This window comes from Palaemon carinicauda, chromosome 25 (genome assembly GCF_036898095.1).
Source record: "Palaemon carinicauda isolate YSFRI2023 chromosome 25, ASM3689809v2, whole genome shotgun sequence".
NCBI classification, from domain to species: domain Eukaryota; kingdom Metazoa; phylum Arthropoda; class Malacostraca; order Decapoda; family Palaemonidae; genus Palaemon; species Palaemon carinicauda.
This window is the reverse complement of record NC_090749.1, coordinates 102,425,114-102,436,451: the sequence shown is the minus strand read 5'-3', so window position 1 is coordinate 102,436,451 and position 11,338 is coordinate 102,425,114. Positions and strand designations below refer to the sequence as shown.

The window sequence follows — 11,338 nt, the reverse complement described above, 5'->3', positions numbered from 1 at the left end:
TAACTGAGCTAAATGATAAAATATATTACACAGGAAAAAACATAATTAAGGTTTATAAATGACAAGGACAGAATAGATTACACAATTTAAAATCAATACTACATAATATATAGTTGTGATAGACCGAACATTGATCATAATAGATTAAAATTTATTGGAAAAGCAATGAAAGTAAGACAGTTATACTGGTGTGCATGAAGTAATTGATAACTTTATTTTCTGACTACAGTAGTAGTGAGACAGTTATCGTAGTGTGTAGTAAGGAACTTTGAACTTGAAACTACATAGATACATTAAAATAACCTCTATTGTTTTCAGAATAAATCAAGTTGAACTTAAAGTTTCACAGCTATATAAAAAAGAAAGCTAAAGAAATTTGAAATTGTGATACTCTCCTGTGTGCAAAAATATAATTAAGAAACTGTCTGGGAAGTAACATTACTAATTTTGACTGGTAACATTAGCAAATAATCATATGATTATATAAATTATATAATTTCATATACTGTAAAAAAGGAGTTAGATGAGAATTTCAATTTTTAATATCTTTATTATTCTTATTTTATTTCTCATAAAAATTAATTTCAGATTTATATACTTTTAGCTATGGTAAGCAGCTCTACTAGGAGAGGGACACTCCAAAATCAAACCATTGTTCTCTAGTCTTGGGTAGCACCATAGCCTCTGTACCATGGTCTTCCACTGTCTTGGGTTAAAGTTCTCTTGCTTGAGAGCACACTCGGGCACACTATACTATCTATTTTCTTATTTCCTTTCCTCACTGGGCTATTTTCCCTCTTGGAGCCTTTAAAGGGCTTATAACATCTTGTTTTTCCAACTAGGATTGTAGCTTAGCAAGTAATAATAATAATAATAATATTAATAATAATAATAATAATAATAATAATAATAATAATAATAATAATAATAATAATAATAATAATAATAATAATAATAATAATAATAATAATAATACGCTGTGTGATACTCTTAATACACATGAATGTATACGACTAACAGATCTTGTAGTTCCTGTAGGACACTGAGTTCCCTTATGTGAAAGGATCAGGAGAAAGTAGGCCTAACTGGGAAATTAAAGCCTAATATAATATGTAATGTATTTCGGGTAGGACTACCCACTACCCACTACCCACCTGCTACCACTGTAAAAGATAGGTCTATGTACATTTTGAAAAGGATTGCAAATTTGTGAATTTTTAAAAATGGTTATGATTTGGAATTGAAGTTAGAAGAAAATACTGACCATGATTAGGCCTACTAAGGATGTCATAGACTGTGGCCATGAGAGAGAGAGAGAGAGAGAGAGAGAGAGAGAGAGAGAGAGAGTACGAATGAAATATGTTAATACATTTTAATAAGAGATAGAATACAAATACATACATCGTATTCGAGAGAGAGAGAGAGAGAGAGAGAGAGAGAGAGAGAGAGAGAGAGAGTACGATTTAATTATGTTAATACATTTTAATAAGAGATAGAATACAAATATATACATCGTATTCTAGAGAGAGAGAGAGAGAGAGAGAGAGAGAGAGAGAGAGAGAGAGACTTTATTGTGACTATAATAATGAAAGAATAATGATATAGAAATATCTCATTCATATACTATTATCCCATTTTTTTATATTTTTGACGATTCTGAACCTAAATTTGTAATCTAGATTAATTTTTGTAGCTTCTTTCGACGAAGAATGCAAATCTGCAGCTTGTAAATTCAATCCGATACAATTTTATACAATATCATGGTTAAAATTCGATTATACATTCTTAAATTCATCACTTTATAACATATCGAATTCATCCAATGCTCAATATAATTTAATAGCTGTTTTCCAAATCGTATACATTCTTAGTTTATTTCCTTACTTCCTTTCCTCACTGGACTATTTTTCCCTGTTGGGGCCCTTGGGCTTATAGCGTCCTGCTTTTCAAACTAAGGTTGTAACTTAGCTAATAATAATAATAATAATAATAATAATAGTAATAATAATAATAATAATAATAATAATAATAATAATAGTAATAATAATAATAATAATAATAATAATAATAATAATAATAATAATAATAATAATAATAATAATCAAATCTACATAAACGAAGAATTTAGAAAACTAGAAATCATTCATTTTTTAAAGCTTTAATATCTATAGTCTTTTTTTTTTTTTAATTCCCGCAGGGCATTTCAATATGATATAGGTAGTTTACTGATAATAATAATAAAAAGGGAAGGCCTATGCTGAAATTCCCTAAAGATAGGCCTACAGATATTAAGATATAAAACTGAATTATGGGAGATATAGTCATTATACGAAAGCTATAGTAAATAGGCCTATAGGTTTAACTCACAATATATATATATATATATATATATATATATATATATATATATCTCTAACATGTTCAAACGCTGGGAAGAAAGAAAAAAGTATTTGCCCACGCGCAAATCTGTAAAAAAATATTAAACTTAGTCACAATATTACGAATGGGATTATGAAACTAAATCTCTTCTAGATATAAGTAAAATTGCTTTATATAAATTTGATATCCGATATATATCGTACCATAATTTATTTCTAAATTTGTTTTTAACATATATTTTAATGAATCGCTAAATTATATTCTCGCGAAAATTTGGCTCGTGTGACTAATTTCTAGAACCACTCCCCACCATGATGCTGAAAGTTCTCATTCCAGGAGATATATATAAATGGATATTGAATATTAAATGGTTCAGGGCACAGAAGAACAATTTATTAGATAAATTTTGTGTCTTATATGAAATAAATTACGGATTTTCTTATAAATAAGGAAGGCGAAGATCATTATTTCCGCATATTATTTAGATTACGTAACCATATATTATTTCTTACACGAGACATTGACCAGAGAAAAGGCTAAATATACAGTAAATAGATGAATAAATAACAAATAAATAGATCTTATATATAAATCAAAAGTAAATTACAAATTTTACTAAAATATAAAACGAGAAAATAATAAAATATATAAAAAATAATTATAAAATAGTTTTCACGATTAAGATGTAAAATATACAGTAAACAGATAAGTAAATGACAATAGATATATCTTGGATAGATAAATTGAAAGTAAATTACCAATTTTACTAAAATATAAAACGATGAAATAATAAAATATATAAAAAAAAATTATAAAAAATAGTTTTCACGATTGAAAAGGTGAGCCGTTCCAGAGAACGATCCACTCCCTCGGAGCAACAGTGACGTCAACAAAGAGTTTGTTTACGTTTTTGACTTAATTAATCATTAATTAACATCTGAATACCTTTCCTGGTGATTGTAAATGGACATGGAATGTCTTTAATTACGTTGATTAACGTTTCAGCTTATAACTAAGCGTTAATAGGTGTAAATTAGGGCGTGAAGTGGGCGGGTTTTTGGGAGTGTCTCAAGGTTAGGTTAGTGAATCAACTACGTATCATCTGTTTCTTATTTTATTTAGTGTTTAAACTACGTATATGTATTTCATTAATTTAAATCATGAATGAATTTGATTATCACGTGGTAACTAAACATTAGGAGGTATGGCGCCTACCTACTGTCGTAAGGTAGTCACAGACTAGCCTACCTTAGGGTAGCGGCGAGAATTATCATTTGTCGTGTTACAAATTAGGGTAATTTTGTATATTATTCCATGCTAATGTAACCTAGGAAAAAAACTACTGTTTCTCACAGAAAAAATTACGATCTCTTCAAAAATGACACTCGTTTCCGTGTCGCTAATGAATAGTTTCAGAAATATATATACCTCTATATCCTACGATAATGGGGGACCCCCAGTGGGAACTCGGGGTTTTGGGTGGGGAAACGAAATATAATTGTTTTCCTATAGTAAATAACGTGAATTAAGCGAATTTGATGTTCATTTCAATCGGAAACAAACAGATCAACCAATTTGGAAAACTTTAAGATGCACGGTGTCACTTCTCTTACGAACGAACGATAACATTAGCAACGTTACCAATAATACACAGTGTTACCAACGTTGACATATGGTACACAGAGTTACCAACGGCACGTTGACATTACTAAAGATAGTAATGATAGATATTTCCATAATGTAAATAATTTCTCCATATAAGTTTTACTCAATATATAAAAAGTACAAAAAGGGCACAGAACCTAACAAACCCACCTAACCTAGCCTAGTAGTATGACAGGTCACAAAATAACATTTGATCTACATCGACGTTGGCAGCACTGATTACTGTATTTTTTTATGACACAATCTTTGTAACGGCGCCCCCAAAGTTTATTCAGATATTTTTTTTGTATTTTCCTCCGGTTATTATAATTTCAAGAAGGTAATGAATAGAGAAGAGAAGGCTTGTTTTACGTTTATATTTCGATTCCCCAGTATGTTTTCCCCCACCCAAAACCCCGAGTTCCCACTGGGGGTCCCCCATTATCGTAGGATATAGATATATCTATATATTTCTGAAACTATTCATTTGCGACGGGAACAAGTGTCATTTTCGAAGAGAGCGTAATTTTTTCTATAAGAAACGGTAGTTTTTCCCTAGGTTACATTAGTATGGAATAATATACAATGAAACCCAAATTAGTATATTATATATTTCGGTAAAGTTGTATTGTATTACAGGGTGTAATGTATAGAGAAGAAAAGCCTTGTTTTACGATTATATATCGTTTCCCCAGTATGTTTTCCCCACCCAAAACCCCGAGTACCCACTGGGGGTCCCCCATTATCATAGGATATAGATATATCTATATATTTCTGAAACTATTCATTTGCGACGGGAACAAGTGTCATTTTCGAAGAGAGCGTAATTTTTTCTACAAGAAAAAGTAGTTTTATTCCTAGGTTACATTGCCCTGTAATACACTACAATAATACCATTATTTCTCGTGTTAAAAATTGTTATGATATCAAACACCAATTCATTTAATTTTTTCTTACAGATTGGATACCCTAGGTTATAAAGAATCTGTATTATAAGGAATTTTTGGTTTTAAAACATTTCTATTGCATGAAATTTACTAGGGACTCAAACCTAATATGTACCCTGAAATATATATATTTCATCGCACGATGTATGTACCGCTTCATCTCTTTAGGGGTTCAAACATATTAGGTACCCCAGACTTATATTATCTCAACTACGACTCATTCTTCCCTACCGTTATCCTTACATTAAGGGGTCTAATGTCTGATGCGCCCTTTCCAACGCCTTCTATCAAAGGCATCGTCTTCCACGAAACATCTTCTCTTCATGTCATCCTTCACCTTATCTCACCATCTAATTCTCCGTCTCCCTCTTGATCTTCTCTCCCTAACAATTTCCTCCTTAGCCCTCCTCACTCTCTCCCCACCATCCATCCTCAACACACGCCCACACCATCTCGGTCGTGACTCGCCCAACACATCGTACAATTATTTTGCATAAGGTGCCGGCTTTTACGGTTTCTTATGGGTGGCGACCTCGTACTTCATCACCCCCAGGCTACATAATCAGACCTTGGATTGTGTATCTTGCCTTTACCCTTTACCATCACGTAAACCATGTAATATATGTGCTCTCATTTTTGGAGATCCATTTTGTTGCGCAAAACTCGTCCTTCTATTTTACATTTTAGCGTAGACAGTTGTGCCACCATTTGCCAGTTTAGCATTTATGGAGTCGATTGTGTATGTGGATAAAAAAAAAAATTGAAGTTTAATGATAATTTTTACCTTTTTTCATAGTATTGTGCAAATCATATGTTTAAAGAAACAAAAATTTTTTGTATAAATACACAAGTAGAGGATCTGAAAGCATTACTGAGATGTGTAGCTTGCATGTACAGTAACACTCTTCTCTAACCCTGTGAATGTTGAAGGCCGACTGCATGTTTGTAACTGCTTTTTGCATGTCTCCAAGTTTTTGCATCTTTGAAAATTTGGGTGGAAATTTATTTCCTTCCTTATTTTTAGGTACTATGTATATTCATATGTGCTAACACACGTCTTTAAAACTTTTTAAATTTACGTCAGACCAGTACGATTTCAAACCACCAAAGTACAGTCTAGGAGAGAGGGGTGAGTAAGAATGTTCTCTCATGCCCTTAGATGTGAGAAGTAGAAGTAAAACCGTATACGACCCTGACAGTTTCCGATGTAAGGTAGTCTTTCGTATTTAATAATAAATTCTCACATTACAATGAACCTTTGGAAGCTCATTCAGAATAGGTTTAAACTATATTCACTGTATTCCTTTAGGAGAATATCCTGTAACTCAAGTGTAACGTCATTTGGTAGTGTTTCAAAGTAACAGTTGTCCAGTCCTGTATTACTTGCCTACATAGTCAGACCTTGCCATTCGCAAATTTTCCGTTTGCCGAGTTGCTTTTGTTCCGACACATATACAAACCCTCGTGCTTTTACGTAGGAGTATGACTTTAGTGATGCTGGAACACTGATGTGAAAACTTTTAATGAGGTGTCAACTACCCCCCTCACTCTTTACAACTCCACTTTGATTTAACCCTTTTACCCCCAGGCTATTTGGAAATTTCCAACCCTTAACCCCCAACGGTTATTTTTTTCAAGAACATTTCGCAGTATATTTTTTTTAAAATTGCTCTAACAGCCTTAATTTTCGTCATAGAGAGGTCAGGTTGGTCTCATTCTCTTGGAAAATGCCTGAAGTTTCTCAAAAGATTATCAAAAATATGCAAAAAAAATTTAAATAGCATTTTTTTACAAGGACGTACCGGTACGTCCATGGGGGTAAAGGGATGAGTTTTGTGAAACGTACCAGTACGTCCTTTGGGGGTAAAAGGGTTAAGCAGTCTCTTCACGACAAGAGAGATGGTTATTGGGAGGTACTGTATGATGTTTCTCTACTAATGCCTTTCTCTCTCCCTTGTAAGATTACGCCTAGAAATCTCGTTTATGTCAAGAAAGGATAACCAAATTACATTAGGACGACTTGACTTGGGGAGTCAGAATTCAGTTGTTTTTGAGAAATACAACTTTAGATTCAGAATTTTTCTCCTTTTTGTGATTGCACAATGACGATCGTGCATTCTAAATTAGGCGCTTTTCCCTTACTATAGAAAACAACAAGAATTTAGGCGTGCTCTTGCGAAGCACTTGCCTTCCCAGAGTAAAGAAACACGTCATGATGCATCGCCTTCGTTGTGCAATGGTAGCGAGTTCGCCAAGCATATGCATGGCAGCAGATCCATCCCAACCCTGGACTGTGAGGTTTGAACTGTTTTCACACTCGTTCAGTTTTATTGAAAGCTTTATACATAGAGGCTTCTTGGATGAGTGAGGGTTTGTACATTTAAATTTTATATGCCTCAGTAAAAGAGTCAGTCAGCTGATGACAATTGAACGAAACAAGTATTCTTTAAAGACCGGTCAGTAGGAGTTTTCAATAGATACTCTTATCTCTTTTCTCTCCTGTTGGGAGAGATAGAGTTAGCCACTCCCCAAGGATGAAGAAAACTACAACGGCTTAAGCACTATTGGGTTTTTCTTGGGACAGTCCACGTCTACGATCATCTTGGCTCTATTGTGCTCTTGTTTTTCACGAGCAAACGTTGAAGCAACACCCTAATGTGAGCAGCTTATTTGCTGATCTATTTGCTCGCTGTTCAGTAGCTCCTTTTTTCTTGTTCGATCTTCCATTAGAGCTATACTGGACTTATGATTAGGGGTTCCCCGTTCTTTTGAAAGTGCGGCATGGCATAAGTACTGTAAATGATTGCGAGTTGCAGAAGTGGTTGTTTGTATACTATGGCATTCTTCTTAGAGCTGTCAATTGATGGCGCTTTCCTCGCCTTTGGCATGTCGCCCTGTTGTCTCTTCTCCCGCCCCCCCTTTTACTATGGTATAGTCTTTGGATGGATAGTAAGAGATATGTGCAAGCATGCCGATCGTGTTCGGTCAGCTCAGTCCGAGGGAGAAATGTCAATGTTCACAGGATCGCCTTATGAGGTTGCAAAAGCTAGCTCTCTTGTTTTAAGACAATTCTCGTGGTAAGCTCATCAGTGGCAAGGACTGTTGAGGTACCTAGCCTTCCTCGAGCACCTAGTTCTGAACAGCTCACTTCGGATGCAGTCCACATAAGGCCTTCTAGTTGCAAATAAGGTACCTCATTGAACAATGTTACAATGTTGCATAAGATTTTTCATAACTCTGACCATCCTTTACATTCAGATCTCCTTGGACAATTCTATCTTGTTCATAATACTAGGCAGGCAGTTAATTCTAATAGCCAGGCCTTCTCCATCATGAGGCTCAATACTACACAGTATTGTAGAAGTTTTATTCCAGCTGTTACCAAGTTGTGGAATGATCTTTCTAATCGGGTAGTTGAATAAGTAGAACTTCAAAAGTTCAAAGTTGGAGTAAATGTTTTTATGCTGACCATTCTGACATGAGTCTTTTTAAAGTTTATACATGACATATCTGTTTTTACGATGTTACTGTTTTTAGAATTATTTATTGTTAATTTGTTCTCATCATTTATTTATTTCCTTATTTCCTTCCCTCACTGGGCTATTTTTCCCTATTGGAACCCGTGGGCTTATAGCATCTTGCTTTTCCTACTAGTGTTGTAGCTTGGCTAGTAATAATAATAATAATAATAATAATAATAATAATAATAATAATAATAATAATAAAGGAAATCAAAGACAGGTCCCGAGCGTTGGCTTTCCGACGTCTACCTATGCAGAGATGCCCACTTTCTGTTTTTCAATATTAAACTTACCCGATGATCATATACAGTAGCTGTCAGCTCTGCTGCCCGACAGAAAAACCTACGGGCGGAATACGCCAGCGATCGCTATACAGGTGGGGGTGTACATCAACAGCGCCATCTGTCGAGTAGGTACTCAAGTACTCTATGTCAACACAGAACCAATTTTCTCTCTGTCGTGCCACCGGCAAGACCTACTGAATACGCTCTTGTTTTCTGGATTGAATTTCAAGTTATTTGGTGAAGTATTCATCTCTAGTTATTAGCTATCGCTGTGCAGAAGTTATCTTCAATACTTCCTTGCATTCTTTTTTGGATTTGGATTATTTGTTGACGACTTGGATAGATTTTGATTTCCCCCCTTTGACTAATTCAAGATGTCTGACCCTTCTCAAGTCCCCAAGTACAGGAAATGTAGCGCTAGGGACTGTTCAAGGCGTCTTCCGAAGGCCTCTATCGATCCTCACACCGTTTGTTCCAATTGTAGGGGTAAAGCCTGTCAATTGGAAGATCGATGTGAGGATTGCGCTGGGCTTTCGGAATTCGGGTTTCAAGAATACCTGAAATATGCACGTAGGCTAGAGAAGGATAGGCTCAGGAGGAGTTCGTCTCGCTCTATTGATTTTTCCTCTCCCCATGCCCCTCAACCTATTCCTTCCCCTGTAGTGGTTGCACCCGACCCCCCTGCTAGCTCTCATCAACCTTCAATGGCGGATATGATGCGTGCCATTCAGGCTCTAGGTGAGAGAGTCGAGTCATTGGCTAATGACCGCAATCAACTCATGGCTGATGTCAGAGAGTTGAAAGGTAAAAGTGCAGTGGGAAGTGAAGTGAGTGTCAGTGCAGTGAAAAGTGTCAGTGTTACGCATGAGGGTGCGTCTGTTCGTGCCTGTCGTCCTCCCAGTCCGGGACCTCTTGCAAGCACCCAAGCCCAGGGGAGAAGCAATGTCGTACGACCAAAGGGTTCGACAGGCTTTAATCAGCGTACAGACGTACCCTCCGTGGTTTCGGACGTATCTTACCGAGATCGTCCCACCCACAAGAAGACGAGTGAACCCATTTTGTCCTCGTCTGCGGAAGAGGTTTCTAGACAGAAACGATGGACCAAGGTCTCACGGCCTCTTAAGCGTAAGGTCCCTTCCGAGCTAGTCCAACGGCCCAGGTGTAGCCACTGGGTCAGTTCGGACTCGCTGCAGTCCTCCGACGACTGCACACCTCCCAAGAGAGGCAAAGTGGTACCGCAACAGGCAGTAACTCCGTCTGTTGCCGCACCCGCTGTTTTAGACCCTCAGTCTCAACGGACAGTAGCTCCGTCTGTTGCCGCTTTTGTAGACCCTAAGTGATCTTTACTGCAGTCTATGCAGACTCAGTTAGCTGCGGTTATGCAGGAGTTTCGTGCGGAGAAGGTTGACACTACTCCCGTTAACCTACAACCTGCCACGGTTGTGCGCCCAGCTCACGCTGAGGCTGCCTGCTCCCACACTCCGGCTGTGGAGAAGGTTGACGCTGCACCCGTTAACCTACAACCTGCCACGGTTGTGCGCCCAGCAGACGCTGAGGCTGCCTGCTCCCACACTCCGGCTGTGAGAGCTCCTCCACCCATGTGCAGTCGACCTTGCCAGACGCATGCTGACTCCCACAGACGCACGGAGCACTCCGTTGCCGTGCGTGAGCTACCACAACAACAGGAGGGTGGAGTTAGGCTGCCGTGTTTTGACGCGGTGCGTCAGCCTCCGCAACCCACGGTGGTCTCCGCTATCCTTCCACAGTCGGGTGTAGACTCTTTGCGCACTCACTCAGCTTTGGTTGTTGCCAGTTCTCAGACTGACCAACAGTGGCATGATGTTGGGTCCAGTGCAGCCACGCATGCACCCGTGCTGCCGGACTCAGCCGTCCAGCCCACTCCGTTGCCTCTTCCTCCTCAACATTCAGACGATGGTATCTCTGATGATGACGAAGCTGCACATCTTGACGACCAACACTCCGACATCGAAGAACCCAAGACCACGCCTCCCTCCTTAGACTTTAGGAAAGTGCTTGCGCTCTTTAAGGATTTGTATCCAGACCAGTTTGTGTCTGCAGCACCACGCTCACCTCCCTCTGAGTTCGCTTTAGGCATGCAGTCAGCAGCTCCTGCCTTTACGAAGCTCGTACTCGCTCGCTCGTCCAAGAGAGCTTTAAGGGTACTGGGAGAGTGGTTGCAGTCCAAGAAACAGTTGGGAAAGACTTCCTTCATGTTTCCCCCGGTCAAGCTTGCTTCCAGATCTAGCGTCTGGTATGCCACGGGAGAAGTTCTCGGCTTGGGAGTTCCTGCCTCTGCCCAGGGCGACTTCTCAAGTCTAGTAGACTCTCCCCGCAGGCTGGCTATGAGACGCTCCAAGATTTGCTGGACCCCTTCGGACATGGACCATCTTATGAAGGGAGTTTTCCGCGCTTTCGAGGTCTTTAACTTCCTGGACTGGTGTTTGGGAGCATTGAGCAGGAAGACCTCCCCTTCGGATAAGGAAACTTCCATGCTCATCATGTCCTGCATGGACAAAGCCATTCGGGATGGTTCTAGTGAGCT

The 11,338-nt window shown here is 38.1% G+C and overlaps 1 protein-coding gene across 2 annotated transcripts in view; it reads left to right on the top strand.

Annotated features, from left to right (window-relative positions):
• The first annotated feature begins 3,230 nt into the window (after positions 1 to 3,230).
• The window catches only part of LOC137618759 (glycerol-3-phosphate acyltransferase 3-like), a 66,355-nt gene continuing 58,247 nt past the window's right edge, over positions 3,231 to 11,338 (top strand). The window contains exon 1 of one of the 2 annotated variants that reach the window (XM_068348942.1): positions 3,231 to 3,275. The gene's annotated coding sequence lies outside the window, so the exon portion shown is untranslated. The remainder of the gene's footprint in view (positions 3,276 to 11,338) is intronic. The other variant, XM_068348943.1, reaches the window with a different exon arrangement.